This window comes from Oncorhynchus mykiss, chromosome 19 (genome assembly GCF_013265735.2).
Source record: "Oncorhynchus mykiss isolate Arlee chromosome 19, USDA_OmykA_1.1, whole genome shotgun sequence".
In the NCBI taxonomy this organism is placed as follows: Eukaryota; Metazoa; Chordata; class Actinopteri; order Salmoniformes; family Salmonidae; genus Oncorhynchus; species Oncorhynchus mykiss.
Window position 1 is genome coordinate 25,068,012 of NC_048583.1, and position 20,869 is coordinate 25,088,880.

Below are 20,869 nucleotides of genomic sequence, written 5' to 3' on the forward strand. Positions count from 1 at the left end.
TCATAATCGGTCGACCTCTACTGAATACCAAAGGGCCTCCCGAGTGGTGCAGTGGTCTAAGGAGCTGCATCGCAGTGATAGCTGTGCCACTCGAGATTCTGGATTCAAGTCCAGGCTCTGTCACAGCTGGTCGCGACCGGAAGACCCATGGGGTGGCCCAATTGGCCCAGCGTCGTCCGGTTTAGGGGAAGCTTTGGCCGGCAGGGATGTCCTTGTCCCATCGCGCACTAGCGACTCCTGTGGCGGGCCGGGTGCAGTGCACACTGACACGGTCGCCAGGTGTACTGTGTTTCCTCCGACACATTGATACGGCTGGGTTAAGTGGGCATTGTGTCAAGAAGCAGTGTGGCTTTGTTGGGTTATGTTTTGGAGGACGCACAGCTCTCGACCTTCGACAAGACTAACTACTAATAATAATTTCTATGTGCTATGGTGGCCACATGGCAAACATTTTGACTATATTACACTATGAAAGGATGAACTTTCATGCTTGGTTTCCGACTTCATATTTTAGCTTATAGAGACCCAAACTGATGTATAAAACAATCTTTGGTTTGGTTTGGATGCAAGCATCATGAAACCTATTACACAAATTTAAATAGAATTTGTGAAAATCCTTTTTTGGACCTAACTTGCTTACCACTTTTTCCATGTGGTTCCTTCCTTCACAGACTCCATGAAATGAATGGAGTCTTCCTAAATATTTGCTCATATGATTCATTTTGTGTCTGGTTTCTTAGAAACAAGCGGTGGCTCAACTAACCCCACTCTTCCTGTACATGTAACAGAACTTGAAACTTGCAGCCAGCTGAGCATGTAAATGTACATCGTCTCCCTAATGGCGTGTGTGTCTTGCTGTTTTAGTCTTCAAGAGATTGAACACTTACAATTAAGCACTTAAGCACTTACAAACTCGTAACATATTGTACAAATTGGAAACATGTATACAAATCTTCAGGACGTTACATATCATACAAAACGATGCAATTTCAATGTTTTCCTGGACCCATTTTGGCCTGTGAGTGCTACTTTCAGAAGTATATATAAAACCTCTATCATCACTTTAATGATTTTATGTGGACTGGACAACAAGAGGTGATGTGTCAACTGTGAAGTCCATTATAAACACACAATGCTAACTAATAAGATAGGCTCCCCCCCCCCCCCCCCCCCCCCCCCCCCCGCCCCCCTCCCTCCCTGTGTCCATCTGTGTCCGGTCACATCATTTAACACTGCCTGAACGGTGCCAGCCCTCAGCCTTGGATAAAAGAGAAGAACATGCTTTATAAGGATTGGATTCCAAAATATCACCAACACATGTCAGTGTGCTTGGCAGCAGCGGGTTGTCTTGTTGTGTCGGGCTATATGAGTGTGACAAGATGGCTTCTGTTCCGCCCAACACACACCGCCTCCATCTACCCACGGCCACAAAGAGGGCATGCTCACCCTGTCCTTCCTGTCTCCATATGGGCTCTTTGGGCTCTTCCTCTTGTGACTCATCATCCTCTTTCTCACTGCCAAACGCTGGGGGTTAGCAAGTGACCTGCCATAGCCTAGGACAACCCCATCCTACACCACACACTATCCTATACAACCCCTTCCTACATATTTTACATTTACATTTTAGTAACTCTTTTCCAGAGCGACTTAGTCTACACGCGCTAGCACAGTCTTAGTAATAAATATTTTCCTCAAGTCAGTAAGAAAAGACAAATGCTCGTAAAAAAAAATAAGACTAAGACTGATGTCTTATTTAAAGTAAAGATTCACCCATTTTGAAAGTTTTTTTCAAAGTGGTTGACAAAGTCTCTGAGCAATGTTCTATCGATTCCCTGGGTCATATGTTTTCATGTGTATCTGAGCTATTGCTGTTCAAGCAGACAGAAATTTGGCTGGTATGACGTAGCATTGCGATAAAGGCACTCTTCTAACACATGTTTCCTATTTGTCTGCCTCTTTAGCCCATTCGCTGTGGCACCATGCAATGCACCATTGCATGGTGCTGCAGCGAATGTCAAACTCTGCAGGTTGAACAGGGTGAGATCGTAGACTCCTAAATTGATAGCTGTAAAATCACCTAAACAAACTGCACTAACTACTATTTCACGTTCTGATATTGACTTTGCTATTATTGTGTGTAGCTACATTTGCTAACTAGCGAGCCAGCAAGCCCATAGAGAGAGCGTTGCATTGTGGGTTTTATAGTCGACTTGCGCTGCAACAGATTTTCACATGTTGCTACCAACCTTATTATAACGACAAAATTAAGCACTTGTTCACAAAACATAGTGTTATTTAACACTGTCAAGTATAGTAATGAGTGGTTTTGTTTGTATTTGTCCTTTTAAGATATTCTTTGAAGAGGTAGGATTTTAGACGTTTTTGGTAGATGGGCAGGGACTCTGCTGTCCTAGCATCTGAGGCACCATTGGGTGCCAGGACAGAGAAGAGCTTTGACTGGGCTCAGGAGCTAAACCTCCTATAGGCGTGGGATATGAGACCAGTGGTGTTAGAATGGAGTACTCTGGTTGAGATGTAGAGTTTGAGCATAGCCTGACAGTAGGGAGGGGCAGTTCCCCCTCGCCGCTTTGTAGTTTTCTCAGCAAAAAAAATAAAATAATCATAGGGGTCAGGAATGAGTTGATGAGGTAGGTGAGGAATGGGAGAAAGTCTCCAAAGATATTCTGGAAGAGGGGATGGGGTTGAGTGGGCAGGTTGTCGGGCGGCTGGACATCACTAGTCATCTGGAGAGAGTGGGGAGAAAGAGGTCAAGGCGTAAGGTGTGAGTGGGACCAGTGGACTCTGTAGGCTGAGTGAATGAGGAGTGGATGTCATCAACTTTTTTTCAAAGTGGTTGACAAAGTCGTCCACAGAAATTGAGGGAGGAGAAGGTGGAAAAGAGTTTCCTGGTGTCGGAGGCAGAGGCTTGGAATTTAGAGTGATAGGAAGTGGCTTTAGCAGCAGATACAGAAGAAGAGAATGTGGATAGGGAGTGGAAGGTTGATATGTCCAACGGAAGTTTAGTTATCTTCCATTTTCTATGTGCACGCAGTGAGTCATTCAGCCACGGAGCGGGAGGGGAGGTTTGTGCCGTGCAGGAGCAAAGGGGACAGTGCAAGTCAAAGTAGGCGGAAAGGGAGGAGAGTAGGGTCAAAGAGGCAGAGTCAGGACACAGGAGGGAGAAGGATTTAGCAGAAGAGAGAGTTTAGATTGCAACGTCACATGACCATCTGGGTGGGGGCTTAGTGGGGAGGGTTGGAGGAGAGAGTGAGAAAAAAATAAACACATTTGTGATCAGAGACCTGGGGGGGTTGTGGTGAGATTAGTAAGCGAACAGCCTCTAGTGGAGATGAGGTCAAGTGTATTGCCTGCCTTGTAAGTGGGAGGGGACTGGGAAAAGGGTGTGGTCAAGAGGCAAAGAAATTAGTTGAAGTCAGGCATAAGGAGGTTGACGTCGCCCCGTAAGATGAGTTGTTGCCATCGTCGGGAAATAAGCTTATCAAGGTGTCAAGCTCATTGAAGAACTCCCCAAGGGCACCTGGTGGGTGATATTTGACAACCAATGTTAAGCTTGAGTGGACAAGTGACAGTGACAGCATGGAATTCAAATGAGGAGATGGACAGGTGAGAGAGTGGGGGAAAAGGAGAAATGAGTAGCCCTGTGCCACCACTACGACAACCATATGCTCTTGGACTATGAGATGACATGATGAGAGAGCAGCTGGAGTAGCAGTGTAGTGTTCTCTGGGGTAATCCATGTCTTCGACAGGGACCAGAAAGTCTAGGGACTTTAGGGTGACAAAGACCGAGGAAGTCAGCCTTGTTGACCGCCTATCGGCAGTTCAAATTCCACATGGGTTGTGCGTGCAGGGTAGACTAGATGAGAAGGGTTTCAGCCACTGGGAGTGAAAAAAAGATTAAATCGCACACATACTTGACGAATCTACAAAAGAGCAAAATGAGAAGAGAGTCGTGTGAAGCCTTCCTCAAATAACTCGGCAGACCAACTTGGCAGAACGTCTTTGTTTCGGGCGGCAACACTGGCGCTTGATTGAAGATTGAAGTGCTAACACTAATTGCTGATTGCCTGGAAGAGGTGAAGAAAAATACCCCCCCCCCCCCCCCCCAAACAGACACAGCCACCAAGTATTACAAAGTTATCATGAATTGACCTGAAACCAGTCCAAGTCCATGTTCCAATACTTCAGTCACAAGTACTGAGCATTCAGCAGTTCAAAGCAATGATTAAGTAGGCTATTGAGTAGAAGGGCAGCACTTAACTAGAATTTCCCTATCCAGACTTTAAACAACAACACTTATTGAAAGACAAAACATATACACTAGATGACCAAAAGTATGTAGACACCTCATCTAACATCTCATTCCAAAATCATGGGCATTAATATGGAGTTGGTCCCCCCCTTTGCTGCTATAACAGCCTCCGCTCTTCTGACAAGGCTTTCCACTAGATGTTGGAACATTGCTGTGGGGACTTGCTTCCGTTCAGCCACGAGCATTAGTGATGGGAGGCACTGATGTTGGGCAATTAGGCCTGGCTCTCAGTCGGTGTTCCAATTCATTCCGAAGGTGTTCGATGGGGTTGAGGTCAGGGCTCTGTGCAGGCCAGTCAAGTTCCTCCACACCGATCTCAACAAGCCATTTCTGTGTGGACCTCGCTTTGTGCACGGGGCATTGTCATGCTGAAACAGGACAGGGCCTTCCCTAAACTGTTGCAACAAAGTCAGAAGCACAGAATCGTCTACAGTGTCATTGTATGCTGTAGCGTTCATATTCTCCTTCACTATAACTAAGGTGCCTAGCCCAAACCATGAAAAACAGCCCCAGACCATTATTCCTCCTCCACCAAACCTGGCATTTTTCACTATGCGTTTGGGCAGGTAGCGTTCTCCTGGCATCTGCCAAATCCAGATTCGTCCATCAGACTGCCAGATGATGAAGCGTGATTCATCACTCCAGAGAACACGTATCCACTGCTCCAGAGTCCAAAGGCAGCGGGCTTTACATCACTCCAGCCGATGCATGGCATTGCATATGGTGTTCTTAGGCTTGTGTGTGGCTGCTCGGCTATGGAAACCCATTTTATGGAGCTCCCGACGAACAGTTGACCAGGGCAGTTCTAGCAGGGCAGAAATTTGACGAACTGACTTGTTGGAAAGGTGGCATCCTATGACGGTGCCACGTTGAAAGTCACTGAGCTCTTCAGTAAGGCCATTCTACTGCCAATATCTGTCTATGGAGATTCCATGGCTGTGTGCTCGATTTTATACACGTGTCAGCAACAGGTGTGACTGAAATGTTTATGTTACAGCCTTATTCTAAAGTTGAGTTTGAAATTCCTCATGAATCTACACACAATACCCCATAATGACAAAAAAAACAGGTTATTAGAATTTTCAAATTCATTCAATCTTAGACCAGAGAATCTTGTTTCTCATGGTATGAGTCCTTTAGGTTCCTTTTTATCAAACTCCAAGTGAGCTGTCATGTGCCTTTTACTGGGGAGTGGCTTCCTTCTGGCTTTACCATAAATGCTTGATTAGTGGAGTGCTGCAGAGATGGTTGTCATTCTGGAAGGTTCTCCCATCTCCACAGAGTGACCATTGGGTTCTTGGTCACCTCCCTGACCAAGGTACTTCTCCCCCGATTGTTCAGTTTGGCTGGGCGGCCAGCTCTAGGAAGAGTCTTGGTGGTTCCAAACTGCTTCCATTTAAAAATTATTTAGGCCACTGTGTTCTTGGGGACCTTCAATGCGGCAGGCATTGAATAAATATTCTCTCTGCACACTCAACAGTCTGTCACAGTGTGTGTCATGGAACAGCTTGAGAAGAAGCAGTGTTGATGAATACAGTAAACCAGTTGGCTCTTTGAGAGGAGAGCGTTCTTTTTTTCCTTCCGTTTTTGCACTGTTTCCATTTTGTGTTTGTTTTCCCCCCTAGTACCATTTGTGGTGACATATGCAGTCCCACTGTGTGTATCTGGACTGGTGCTTACTGTTGGCTCCACAAGCTGTCAGCTCTCCTCTCTTGTGAAAAGACTAAAAAAAGCATGGCTCTGCTATGCCGTTTCACCAAACTAAAAGCATGGCTCTGCTATATACTGTTTCACCAAACTAAAAGCATGGCTCTGCTGTATACTGTTTCACCAAACTAAAAGCATGGCTCTGCTATATGCTGTTTCACCAAACTAAAAGCATGGCTCTGCTATATGCCGTTTTGCCAAACTAAAAGCATGGCTCTGCTGTATGCTGTTTCGCCAAACTAAAAGCATGGCTCTGCTATGCCGTTTCACCAAACTAAAAGCATGGCTCTGCTATATACTGTTTCACCAAACTAAAAGCATGGCTCTGCTGTATACTGTTTCACCAAACTAAAAGCATGGCTCTGCTGTATACTGTTTCACCAAACTAAAAGCATGGCTCTGCTATATACTGTTTCACCAAACTAAAAGCATGGCTCTGCTGTATACTGTTTCACCAAACTAAAAGCATGGCTCTGCTATATGCTGTTTCACCAAACTAAAAGCATGGCTCTGCTGTATACTGTTTCACCAAACTAAAAGCATGGCTCTGCTATATGCCGTTTTGCCAAACTAAAAGCATGGCTCTGCTGTATGCTGTTTCGCCAAACTAAAAGCATGGCTCTGCTATGCCGTTTCACCAAACTAAAAGCATGGCTCTGCTGTATGCTGTTTCGCCAAACTAAAAGCATGGCTCTGCTACATGCTGTTTCACCAAACTAAACTACATTTGCATATTTGATAATCAGTGAAATTAACATAAATGGTGAGCCTTATTCTATGGCCAAGGTGTGGCGCTCCAAGCACGTGGGCAGATTGCTCCCTAGGCTGTTGAGGGTAAGATCTACAACTGATTAAGGATTCCTAGACTCTGGCAATACATGCGGTTTTACCAGGACTTTATCACAGTTTGTCATATTTGCATAATTAAGTCGTTTCCATCGATACTGTTCTCATGTGTAGTCCCCATAATCATTGCATCAGACCCACATACTGTAGTTATATAATTCATAATCACATAATTTATTGATGAGTTTGAACCTGATAGTCTCACTCCTGACCTAACACTCAAACATGAACGTTAGCCCTTCACATATCTTTTTCTGAGGCAGTACAGGAATAGAACACTCCAATGCATCGACAGCATTCATGTCTGATTTTCAAAGCAATCTGAGCACCCAGAAAGTCAATACTTTGTCATTATTCACCCTATGTTTAAAGGTAGCCTGCTCGTCTCACGTTACGTTACAATACTCTCCAGTCTCGTTCATCACTCTGAACAAATATATAGGAAGCTTGGGAACCGACGCTAGTAGCTAGCTTTTTAGTGATAAACATGTTTGGCCTGACAAAGGACATCAAATTAAAGTTTATTTGTCACGTGCGCCGAATACCTTACAGTGAAATGCTTACTTACAGCCCCTAACCAATAGTGCAAAAAAAGGTGTTAGGTGAACAACGGTTAAGTAAAGAAATAAAACACCAGTAAAAAGACAGGCTATATACAGTAGCGCGGCTACATACAGGCACTGGTTAGTCGGGCTGATTTGAGTTATGCATATATGATGAACAGAGAGTAGCAGTAGCGTAAAAGAGGGGTTGGCGGGACAATAGCGCTACAAGACTTGTTAATGTTATATTCATATCGGAGCAAATTCATCTCCGGTGTGATCTCAGCGCCATTGTGTTGGAACCATTTTAGAGTTGATCGTAGAGAGACGGTTGAACGTGCAGAGTTCCTGTCTGCTGTTGGGTGTAGCCTCTGTCACGTTGAACAGGCCTCTCCAATGCACAGGGAGAGCTTGAGAATGTAGCTGCTTTCCAATGTACCCGTTACTACTGTGGAATAAGTGCTTTACAATCTCCCTCTGTCGATAAAGCAATACAGCTTCTGAGGCCATGATATTGTGCATATGGTACTCTATGCCTGAGGCACAAGGCAGAGATGATTTTTATGGTGGCGCTGGTATGGCTCAGACACTCCTCGGCCTATCAGCAAGCACTATGGGGTTGTCAAGAATCCAGCTGTTTGAGATTGTAACAGCTTTTAGAACGTGACTGCTTTAGAATATACCGGTAACAGATTTTTAGAATATGACTGGATAGGAATTTAGCAGCTTGAGAATGTTCAGGTAACCGTTTGAGAACGTGACTGCGTTAGATTGTTTCCGATAATAGCTCTGGAATGTTTTTTCGAACTGCTTTCAGAACGGTACCGCTGAGGCACATGTAGAGAGGGGATTGAAACGCAGAGGGGGTGCCTCTTGGCTCTGTTCTCTCCATATTAAGAGATTAACATAGTAGTACCATAAAGACACTGTCACTTTCTCTCTTTTGCTCTTTCTCTTCTCTCGCTCTCTTCTCCTCCTCTCCTCTTAACTCTTATCTCTCTCTCTCTGTCTCTCTGTCTCTGTCTGTCTCTCTCTGTCTCTCTCTCTCTGTCTCTCGCTCTCCCCTCCATCATCATCATCATCATTCCTCTATTCCCTGCGGCAGACTTGTATCTCTCCATCTGCACAGTGCTCACGTTTATGAGACTCACATTCACATTACCATGCTGTTCTACTCAGGCTCACTGGGTTCCCCCACTACAGAATAGGAACATCATTAAGTCTGGAGGACTGTAGCCAGGAACTAATGGACTGTAAATGACAGGAATGAATGTGTAGCAAGTATGTGAATATGTAGTGAAGCTTTTGATTCTATCGAGCTATATGATGTACAGTGCATTCGGAAAGTATTCAGACCCCTTGACTTTTTCCACATTTTGTTATGTTACAGCCATATTTTAAAATGGTTTAAATAGTTTTTTCCCCCTCATCAATCTACACACAATACCCATAATGATAAAGCAAGGTTTTTGGACATTTCTGCAAATGCATTACACATTTTAAAAACTATCACATTTACATAAGTATTCAGGCCCTTTACTCTGTACTTTGTTGAAGCACCTTTGGCAGTGACTACATTCTTTAGTCTTCTTGGGTATAACGCTACATGCTTGGCACACCTGTATTTAGGGAGTTTCTCCTATTCTTCTCTGCAGATCCCCTCAAGCTCTGTCAGGTTGGATGGGGAGCGTCGCTGCACAGCTATTTTCAGGTCTCTCCAAAGAGGTTCGATCGGGTTCAAGTCCGGGCTCTGGCTGTGCCACTCAAGAAAATTCATAGACTTGTCCCGAAGCCACTCTTGCGTTGTATTGGCTGTGAGTTTAGGATCGTTGTTCTATTGGATAGTGAACCTTCACCCCAGTCTGAGATCCTGGGTGCTCTTGAGCAGGTTTTCATCAAGGGTCTCTCTCTTTGCTGTGTTCATCTTTCCCTCAATCCTGACTAATATCCCAGTTTCTGCTGCTGAAAAACATTCCCACAGCATGATGCTGCCACCACCATGCTTCACCATAGGGATGGTGCCAGGTTTCCTCCAGGCGTGACGCTTGGCATTCAGGCCAAAGAGTTCAATCTTTGTTTCATCAGACCAGATAATCTTGTTTCTCATGGTCTGAGAGTCCTTTAGGTGCCTTTTGGCAAACTACAAGCGAGCTGTCGTGTTTTTTACTGAGGAGTGGCTTCTGTTTGGCTACTCTACCATAAATGATTGGTGGTGCTGTAGAGATGGTTGTCCTTCTGGAAGGTTCTCCCATCTCCACTGAAGAACTCTGTCAGAGTGACCATCGGGTTGGTCACCTCCCTGACCAAAACCCTTCTCCCCCGATTGCTCAGTTTGGCCAGACGGACAGAATTATTCAGGCCACTGTGTTCTTAGGGACCTTCAATGCTGCAGAAATGTTTTTGTACCCTTCCTCAGATCTGTGCCTCGAAACAATCCTGTCTCGGAGCGCTACAGACAATTCTGGTGACCTCATGGCTTGGTTTTTGCTCTGACATGCACTGTCAACTGTAGGACCTTGTATAGACAAGTGTGTGCCTTTCCACATCATATCCAATCAATTGAAGTTACCACAGGTGGACTCCAATCAAGTTGTAGAAACATCTCAAGGATGATCCATGGAAAAAGGGTGCACCTGCGCTCAATTTCGTGTCTCATAGCAAAGGGTCTGAATACCTACGTAAACAAGGTATTTCTTGCTAAAATGTCTAAAAACCTGTTTTCGCTTTGTCATTATTGGGTATTGTGTGTAGATTGATAAGGGAAAAAAACAGTTTAATACGTTTTAGATTAAGGCTCTAACGTAACAAAATGTGGAAAAGTCAAGGGGTCTGATTACTTTCCGAATGCACTGTATAGTTCACGGCAGGGCTGGGCAAGCTACGGCCAGTGGGCTGGAGAAATTGTAGTATGTAGAAATTAATTTTGACAAACAAAGCGGTAAAAAAACAAACATATGTGGCCCTTTGTTGAATTTCGAAATTCCGATGTGGCCCTCGAGCCAAATGTTTGCTCACCCCTGGTCTACGGTGTCTAGGACTGCACTGTCTCATTTTCTGAAGACCTTTTTGCTTTTACATGTTCATTGTTCACAATGTTTAAATGTTCAACATGATATCTTGACAGTAGGTCACTGTTTTTAATGAACCACTATTGTTAGTTATTGATTTATTTGAACCCAAATGCCTCCGAGAGCAACCATCCACCATTATTGTTCTGATGGACCGTTTGTCTTGTCTTAACTTCCTAAGCAGGTCAGACAATAGAAGTTGTGAATGGAGTTTTAGGTCAGAGTGGAGTGGCGCTAGTAGCGATCATTACTGGTCCCAGTAAGTTTTGACAGGTCTGTGATCATGATGTATGGTGGGGCCTGGGACTCGGACTCCTCTCTCTGTTTGCCATCCCTCTCTGCCACTGTCTCTGCCTTCCGGCCTAACACGAAAACTGCTAAAGCGGCCATTTTGACCGCTCATAATTTCATTTTTTTAAGTCTTGCCCCCCCCCCCGTCCTTGACTTTTCCTAAATAAGGCTATATAATACTGCCAAACAGAACTAGGGTTATAATCAGTTTTAGTCATGTCATTTTCTTGAATGGTTTTCCTCGTTGCCCCGCCCAACATTAGGGCCTGCTCCGCTCATTCTTCAGACTAGAGGTCGACCGATTAATCGGAATGGCTGATTTAATTAGGGCCGATTTCAAGTTTTCATAACAATCGGAAATCAGTATTTTTGGACACGGATTTAGCCGATTTATTTAAAAAAAAATTTAAAGCAGCTCTTTGCTCTGCTTCAAGCATTGCGCTGTTTATGGCTTCAAGCCTATCAACTCCCGAGATTAGGCTGGTGTAACCGATGTGAAATGGCTAGCTAGTTACGCACCTATAAGAACATCCAATAGTCAAAGGTACAGTGCCTTGCGAAAGTATTCGGCCCCCTTGAACTTTGCGACCTTTTGCCACATTTCAGGCTTCAAACATAAAGATATAAAACTGTATTTTTTTGTGAAGAATCAACAAGTGGGACACCATCATGAAGTGGAACGACATTTATTGGATATTTCAAACTTTTTTAACAAATCAAAAACTGAAAAATTGGGCGTGCAAAATTATTCAGCCCCTTTACTTTCAGTGCAGCAAACTCTCTCCAGAAGTTCAGTGAGGATCTCTGAATGATCCAATGTTGACCTAAATGACTAATGATGATAAATACAATCCACCTGTGTGTAATCAAGTCTCCGTATAAATGCACCTGCACTGTGATAGTCTCAGAGATCCGTCAAAAGCGCAGAGAGCATCATGAAGAACAAGGAACACACCAGGCAGGTCCGAGATACTGTTGTGAAGAATTTTAAAGCCCGATTTGGATACAAAAATATTTAAACATCCCAAGGAGCACTGTGCAAGCGATAATATTGAAATGGAAGGAGTATCAGACCACTGCAAATCTACCAAGACCTGGCCGTCCCTCTAAACTTTCAGCTCATACAAGGAGAAGACTGATCAGAGATGCAGCCAAGAGGCCCATGATCACTCTGGATGAACTGCAGAGATCTACAGCTGAGGTGGGAGACTCTGTCCATAGGCCAACAATCAGTCGTATATTGCACAAATCTGGCCTTTATGGAAGAGTGGCAAGAAGAAAGCCATTTCTTAAAGATATCCATAAAAAGTGTCGTTTAAAGTTTGCCACAAGCCACCTGGGACACACCAAACATGTGGAAGAAGGTGCTCTGGTCAGATGAAACCAAAATTGAACTTTTTGGCAACAATGCAAAACGTTATGTTTGGCGTAAAAGCAACACAGCTGAACACACCATCCCCGCTGTCAAACATGGTGGTGGCAGCATCATGGTTTGGGCCTGCTTTTCTTCAGCAGGGACAGGGAAGATGGTTAAAATTGATGGGAAGATGGATGGAGCCAAATACAGGACCATTCTGGAAGAAAACCTGATGGAGTCTGCAAAAGACCTGAGACTGGGACGGAGATTTGTCTTCCAACAAGACAATGATCCAAAACATAAAGCAAAATCTACAATGGAATGGTTCAAAAATAAACATATCCAGGTGTTAGAATGGCCAAGTCAAAGTCCAGACCTGAATCCAATCGAGAATCTGTGGAAAGAACTGAAAACTGCTGTTCACAAATGCTCTCCATCCAACCTCACTGAGCTCGAGCTGTTTTGCAAGGAGGAATGGGAAAAAATTTCAGTCTCTCGATGTGCAAAACTGATAGAGACATACCCCAAGCGACTTACAGCTGTAATCGCAGCAAAAGGTGGCGCTACAAAGTATTAACTTAAGGGGGCTGAATAATTTTGCACGCCCAATTTTTCAGTTTTTGATTTGTTAAAAAAGTTTTAAATATCCAATAAATGTCGTTCCACTTCATGATTGTGTCCCACTTGTTGTTGATTCTTCACAAAAAAATACAGTTATAAAACTTTATGTTTATGTTTGAAGCCTGAAATGTGGCAAAAGGTCGCAAAGTTCAAGGGGGCCGAATACTTTCGCAAGGCACTGTATATGGAATACAAATGGTATAGAGAGAAATAGTCCTATAATTGGTATATTAACTACAACCTAAAACCTCTTATTGAAGTCTCATGTTATAGGGAACCACCAGCTTTCATATGTTCTCATGTTCTGAGCAAGGAACTTAAACGTTAGCTTTTTTACATGGCACATATTGCACTTTTACTTTCTTCTCCAACACTTTGTTTTTGCATTATTTAAACCAAATTGAACAAGTTTCATTATTTATTTGAGGCTAAATAGATTTTTATTGATGTATTATATTAAGTTAAAATAAGTGTTCATTCAGTATTGTTGTATTTGTCATTATTACAAAGATTTTAACCGGTATCGGCTTTTTTTGGTCCTCCAATAATCGGTATCGGAGTTGAAAAATCATAATCGGCCGACCTCTACTTCAGACAGTTGAAAGTGCAGTGCCCAGCTCATAATCACCCGACAACTGAACCTAAACTACACCGACACTAATTTCACACACATAACAGATAAAATAAATGAAGGAAAGTATGATGGGGAGAAGGGGTGAGTTGATGAGCTAGGGGAAGCGAACGATGCATAATTATGTAATCACCAATTGTGAACGAAGAACAGGGGCGGGCCATTCTATTTATCCATTCTAATCATAGTTCTAATCTTAAAATGGTAGGTACCCTATATCAGTTCACCCAATCTAAGCGTACACATCACATCTCGGCGTACACATCACAGACAAACTGAATTGGTCCACCCACACAGACAGCATCGTGAATAAGGCGCAGCAGCGCCTCTTCAACCTCAGGAGGCTGAAGAAATTCGGCTTGTCACCAAAAGCACTCACAAACTTCTACAGATGCACAATCGAGAGCATCCTGTCGGGCTGTATCACCGCCTGGTACGGCAACTGCTCCGCCCACAACCGTAAGGCTCTCCAGAGGGTAGTGAGGTCTGCACAACGCATCACCGGGGGCAAACTACCTGCCCTCCAGGACACCTACACCACCCGATGTCACAGGAAGGCCATAAAGATCATCAAGGACAACAACCACCCGAGCCACTGCCTGTTCACCCCGCTATCATCCAGAAGGCGAGGTCAGTACAGGTGCATCAAAGCTGGGACCGAGAGACTGAAAAACAGCTTCTATCTCAAGGCCATCAGACTGTTAAACAGCCACCACTAACATTGAGTGGCTGCTGCCAACACACTGACTCAACTCCAGCCACTTTAATAATGGGAATTGATGGGAAATGATGTAAAATATATCACTAGCCACTTTAAACAATGCTACCTAATATAATGTTTACATACCCTACATTATTCATCTCATATGTATATACTGTACTCTATCATCTACTGCATCTTTATGTAATACATGTATCACTAGCCACTTTAACTATGCCACTTTGTTTACATACTCATCTCATATGTATATACTGCACTCAATACCATCTACTGTATCTTGCCTATGCCGCTCTGTACCATCACTCATTCATATATCTTTATGTACATATTCTTTATCCCCTTACACTTGTGTCTATAAGGTAGTAGTTTTGGAATTGTTAGCTAGATTACTTGTTGGTTATTACTGCATTGTCGGAACTCGAAGCACAAGCATTTTGCTACACTCGCATTAACATCTGCTAACCATGTGTATGTGACAAATAAAATTTGATTTGAAGCGTTCTTGTCTGTCTACTCTGGTATACTTGGAGTCTGCTACACAGGGAGAGCGTGGGTAATTGTACATGCTGAACGACTTTTAGTATCTGGGAAAATATCCACATCGGGCATTAGGCGCAAGTGTCGGAGAATGTGGTGATGAGGCTTGTGGAACCTTACATTGGCATGGGAGCAATGTCACCATAGACACAATGCTGTATATCAAAGTGTGTCAACTGTTAGGACAAGGATAACAGCTCAATTATATCCAACTGATGACTTGCATTCATTTTTAGGCTTTTATTGCTTTTTCTCCGAGTTTCCCTGTTTATCAAGGCCACTTGGCCTCATTTGACCGCGGGTCTTCTCACTGGCTTGGTGGTTGGAGTATTTTTTTAACATTTATTTTGTCGTTATAAAAATAAGCTGTTACTGTTTCATAGTTGTAACGAAGACACTCCACAAATAACATTTATTGAACACTTGAATTTTTGGCGTGTTTTGTTTTTACATATAGCCTACTGTATCATAACACAATAGCATGTTCAGAATGATTGCTCTTTAGCTTGAAGGATGTTCCATTGAGGCCCAGAGGTTCTAGTGTTAAACAGCCTGAATAGGAATATGGAGGTTAAAGGTGACTCTGAAGACTACACTCACCCTTCAACGTTTTAAAGTGATAAAAATGCTACATTTATCATTCGACGTTATGGCGTATCCAACACACAATTGTATGTTGTACATTGACTGTTATTCATTGTTTTATAGTTGGTTGAATAATTTATGAATGAATGTAGGGTTCTTACTATAGGCTAGAGACCTCACAGTGCTTTATTCAGTGTGATGATACTCATTCAACATCACAGTATATTTAACAGGAATGTGTGTTCAAATTCTACCAATCAAAGACATTGTTTACCAATCAAAGACATTGTTCTTAGATGGCTATCTGCATAACATACACCCGGCATGGATCTCTGCCTCTCATAGAGTGAAAAAAAAATCTGATTGTCTGCCTGCTGTGTGTTCTGTACAGCACTGCAATTTAATCCGGAAGTTTCTAAATTACAACATACACCCTTTCATTACCCCTTAGAATCGGATTTCGTATCCCCTTTAAAACACGTGCTGACGGATCGAGAGAGAGACTCCAGCTCATGTAGCATCCGTTCCCAAAGTGGGCTGGTACTCCGCTCATCTGTAAATGCCGACGAGTAAGAAAGGAAGAGAGAGAAATAAGATTACAGCGTTTTTTTAATTACACCTTGTGAAAGAAGCAACAATGTTCACCACTATTAGTGTCAGCAGCAGCGAACAGGACATTGCATCAGTGGCTGCGAGACACACTCTGCTGTTTGGTTGTGCTGTTTTGTCTGTGTGTTTTGTTGCTAAAACTAGTCATTACCTCCATCGGCCATGCTAAAGTGACGAAGCCACCAGGCTACAGCAGTCAGGCCACTATAAGAGAAATATTCCACTGCTTGGATGTGTCGAAACTGCTAGGCCTTATTTAACTTCCAATGATTGCAACCGACGATGCCGTAGGGAAAACAGATTGCTTTGGTATATAACGTTTGTGTGGTGTGAATTGGTGACTGTTGAGTGTGTTGGTACAATACAGTACACAGTAGGCTTGGGAAGTATCCAGATTGTCATACCTTCATACTGACCGTATGCCATCCTGGGATATCCAGTAATACCGTCACCGAACACAAGGGGAGCTATTTTCAAACCCCACTGAGCCTCTGTAATCCAAATGTGACCCACTGGCCCGATTCGGTCTTATGTAGCTAAATCGGAAATTATTATTATTTTTTACATTTTTACATTGGATAAAAGTAGACTTGGAGCTCAAATAAAATGGTATATCATACACTACAGTTGAGGAACAATGGAACAGTAATTCTGCTTTGTAAGTTGATAAAATTGTAACCTCACTTTTGAGAAAATGGCCTTTGAATGTTTTGGTACTACTACTGGAGAGCCCTTCTTTGGTACTACCACTGGAGAGCAGAACAGGCAGCTTCATTAAATAGTACCCACAAATACCAGTCTCAATGTCAACAGTGAAAAGGCGACTCCGGGATGCTGGCCTTCTAGGCAGAGTTGCAAAGAATCATAAAACACGGGACAAGATGTTAAAAACTGTGAATTGTGCCAATAGATGGAATGCACTCACATGAGATTTGCCGTGATGTTGACAGAGCGGCATGGGAGGTTTATATTTTAGACTGGGTTAAGATGTCAATTTTGGGACACATCCTCAGCAGTGTGCCTTCGAATGAGTGGGTGTTTCGGCCTTTAATCACTAAACACCCTCATCAAAGGTGGCCAGCTAAAGGGTGATCAATCCTTAGCTTGTGTCCCATGCCCAATTAAGATGTCCCACGGGACTATGCAAGGCAGGGGCGTCCTCTTCCCTGAGCCCAGCCCTACAGCTGACCGCATACCTCATGACCGCATATCTCAGACTGGCCAGTAAGAAGAAAATATAAGATAGGCAAAAGAACACACACTGGACAGATGAATTTTGCCTGGAAGGCCAGCATCCCGGAGTCGCCTCTTCACTGTTGACGTTGAGACTGGTGTTTTGCAGGTACTATTTAATGAATGTGCCAGTTGAGGACGTGTGAGGTGTCTGTTTCTCAAACTAGACACTAATGTACTTGTCCTCTTGCTCAGTTGTGCACCGTGGCCTCCCACTCTTTCTATTCTGGTTTGGGCCAGTTTGTGCTGTTCTTTGATGGGAGCAGTACACAGCATTGTACGAGGTCTTCAGTTTCTTGGCAATGTCTCGCATGGAATAGCCTTCACTTCTCAGAACAAGAATAGACTGATGAGTTTCAGAAGGAAGTTATTTGTTTCTGGCCATTTTGAGCCTGTAATCGAACCCACAAATGCTGATGCTCCAGATACTGAACTCGTCTAAAGAAGGCCAGTTTTATTGCTTCTTTAATCAGAACAACAGTTTTCAGCTGTGCTAACATAATTGCAAAAGGGTTTTCTAATGATCAATTAGCCTTTTATAATGATGATAAACTTGGCACGTTGTGTTAGCTAATCCATTGGAATACAGGAGTGATGGTTGCTGACAATGGGCCTCTGTACGCCTATGTAGATATTCCATAAAAAAATCTGCTGCTTCGAGCTACGATAGTCATTTACAAAATTAACAATATCTACACTGTATTTCTGGTCAATTTGATGTTATTTTAATGTACAAAAAAATGGCTTTTCTTTCAAAAACAAGGAAATTTCAGTGACCCCAAACTTTTGAACGGTAGTGTAGGTCTATCAACAGTTTTTGCAGTGACATCAATCAATAAAATGTTTTTCTGAAGCCCTTTTTACATCAGCCGATGTCACAACGAGCTATACAGAAACCCAGCCTAAAAGCCCAAACAGCAAGCAATGCAGATGTAGAAGCATATTGGCTAGGAAAAACTCCCTAGAAAGGCAGGAACCTAGGAAGAAACCTAGAGAGGAACCAGGCTCTGAGGGGTAGCCAGTCCTCTTCTGGCTGTGCCGGGGGAGATTATAGCAGAACATGGCTAAGATGTTCAAATGTTCATAGATGACCAGCAGGGTGAAATAGTAATAATCACAGTGGTTGTAGAGGATGCAACAGGTCAGCACCTCAGGATTAAATGTCATTTGGCTTTTCATAGCTGAGCATTCAGAGTTCGAGACAGCAGGTTTGGTAGAGAAAGAGAGTAGAAAACAGCAGGTCTGGGACAAGGTAGCACGTCCGGTGAACAGATCAGGGTTCTATAGCTACAGGCAGAACAGTTGAAATTGGAGCAGCAGCACGACCAGGTGGACTGAGGACAGCAAGGAGTCAGGGCTCAGGTCCTCAGAGAGGGGGGGGATAATTAGAGGGAGCGTACTTGAATTCACACAGGACACTGTGTAAGACAGGAGAAATACTCCAGATATAATAGACTGACCCTAGGCCCTCAACACAAACTATTGCAGCATAAATACTCTCCCTAGCAGAGCTGGATAACATTCTATTGAAATGGTTACTTGCATAGTGGAGTTTTTTGTTTAGACATGTAGCTAAACAATTAACCATAATCCCAACTCATGGCTCTGTGATACAAATAATTTTACTACACAGATCGTACACGTAACATTAGATAGCGAGCCAGCCAATGTTAGCTAGCTAGCTAACAGTACTTTTTTAACTTGAAATGGAAACTACTTTCTGACCAAATTAGAAATGTGTAATATATGAAAGTGTTGCTAGCTACACTATCTCTTATACATGGACAGACGCTTCTCACTCTGTCACGGATGCCATGGTTGCACGTAGTTTGAAGATGTAATCCGTAGACAGGTGTTTTCTCCATCTTCTTAGCTATCACACTCTAATTCCACTGATTTCAAAACTCTGTCCTACAGAAAGTGGAGAGCAACACTTATGAAGTTCTATTACTATCTAATATATATATATTCACACACACGGTATTAGTCAGGATTACCTACACATGACCAGCTCCAACAGACAGAAGCTTGCATAGCAGACCAATCTGAACTCATCTCTCAGCATGTCCAGCCCACTCATTGTGTCAGCCAAGTGTGAAGGTTGCTGACTTTGTTTGTGGCTAAACAAACTGGGGTTGTAATTTTAACAATTGTATTCATATTTACAGATGGCATACAACTTTTATTAAGGCACATGAAAGTTCACATGTTCCAGAAGGCATTTCTGCCCCCCCAAAAACCTAATTTAAATTATTTATTTTTTAAAGCTTTTGTTCAAATGGCTCTCCTGTGAAGTAGTGACGTGCGATATATGCCTAGTTTCCTGAAACCAGTCACAAATGTTAGCAATGATAACAAGTATATGAAATATCCCATAGCAAATGGCACCCTCAACCCTGGCTCACTTGCTCTCCCAAGTGAGCCTCAAAGGATTTTATACAGCATGTCTCTTAATCCAGTAGGGGATTTTCTGCTGTTACAAGGGAAGCTTGATTTTGAGAGAAGCCTACCACTTAGCTAGCAAACCAAATGAACAACTGCAGAGCATTTGGCACATTTCAGACAGTTAACATGATAGTTATAAGATGTCTAGATGGCAAACATTTAGTTGTTAATTCCATACGGTTACTAGATCACCTGGTGCATGCTGCACAACAACGAGTGAGTGACTCACAAGGCTCCGGTCTCTCGTCGTTGTAAACTAAACAACGTGACTGAGGACTACCGCTAAGCTTCATAATGAAAAAGGTGACCAGTGAAATACGTTATCTCCTAACGTATTGCACATGTTGACTGCAGGTATTTACTTATAAAAGTAGCTACAAATATTGTAAATTATAGAAGAAGAAAAAACAGTTTGACGGTATTGAAAAACCATTCTGTGGCTATTTCCAAGTCCCCCTGTATATGTGGTACACAGACTAGTAACGTCACATGCACACACACACAAACTGTGTTGGCATTTCCTGTATTCGGACTGTACATCATGTCACAACACCGTGCTAATGTATTCCTTTGTGTGCCAAGTGCCAAAATTGTTGTGTGTGTGTGTGATATTCCAAACGTGTCCAATCCCAGGGCATAGAATGGAAACATCATTTTCTGCTCCTGTTGTCCCCCCGGCAGGTAGGTGTATAGCTTTAGTAATACGTTTCCCTGAGAGCTCTCTGTCTGATAGATGTACTATCAGCAGACCCACTAAAGAGCTACTCACAGGCCCCTGTTAAAGCTGGAACAATAATTTCGGGTTGAGTCCCAAATGGCAGGCTGTTCCCTATTTTAGTGCACTTTTTTTTTTTTTTACCAGGGCCCATGGGGAATAGGGTGCCATTTGGGACGCTGACCCAGCCTCGCCTCTGGGCCAAACCTGTCCTTCACCCACATATAGTAGCCAGACCTGCACTCCCAAAATAACTCATATTGAGTAGTCTACATATCCAGGTTTATTTGATATGGTCCCTAGGACTGCAGCGTTAAAAGGTTTTATAGATGTATATTCAATTAGTGTAACGTGTGCGATATGAACACAATCTGTTTTAATGTGGAACCTCCTCTACAAACGAAAATTCAAACAGCAATCCTGGGAAAAATGTGTACTTATAAAAAAAACGTATGTCCAGGATGGAGGGAGAGCCAGAGAAAACATGTAATGGGTCCATAGCCTGGAGGGCAGAGATCGAAGTTAATTTGCCTGTTTAAACATGCCCAGATGAAACGCTTGCTCCTAAAGAATTTTCCTGTTCAAATGTCACTTTGGATCACAGCTGGCGTGTGTGTGTGTGTGTGTGT

General features: G+C 43.1%; 1 protein-coding gene across 1 annotated transcript in view; it reads left to right on the forward strand.

Moving 5' to 3' along the window:
* The window catches only part of adck1 (aarF domain containing kinase 1), a 171,861-nt gene that overhangs the window by 86,896 nt on the left and 64,096 nt on the right, over nt 1-20,869 (forward strand). The gene's annotated exons all lie outside the window — the stretch shown is intronic.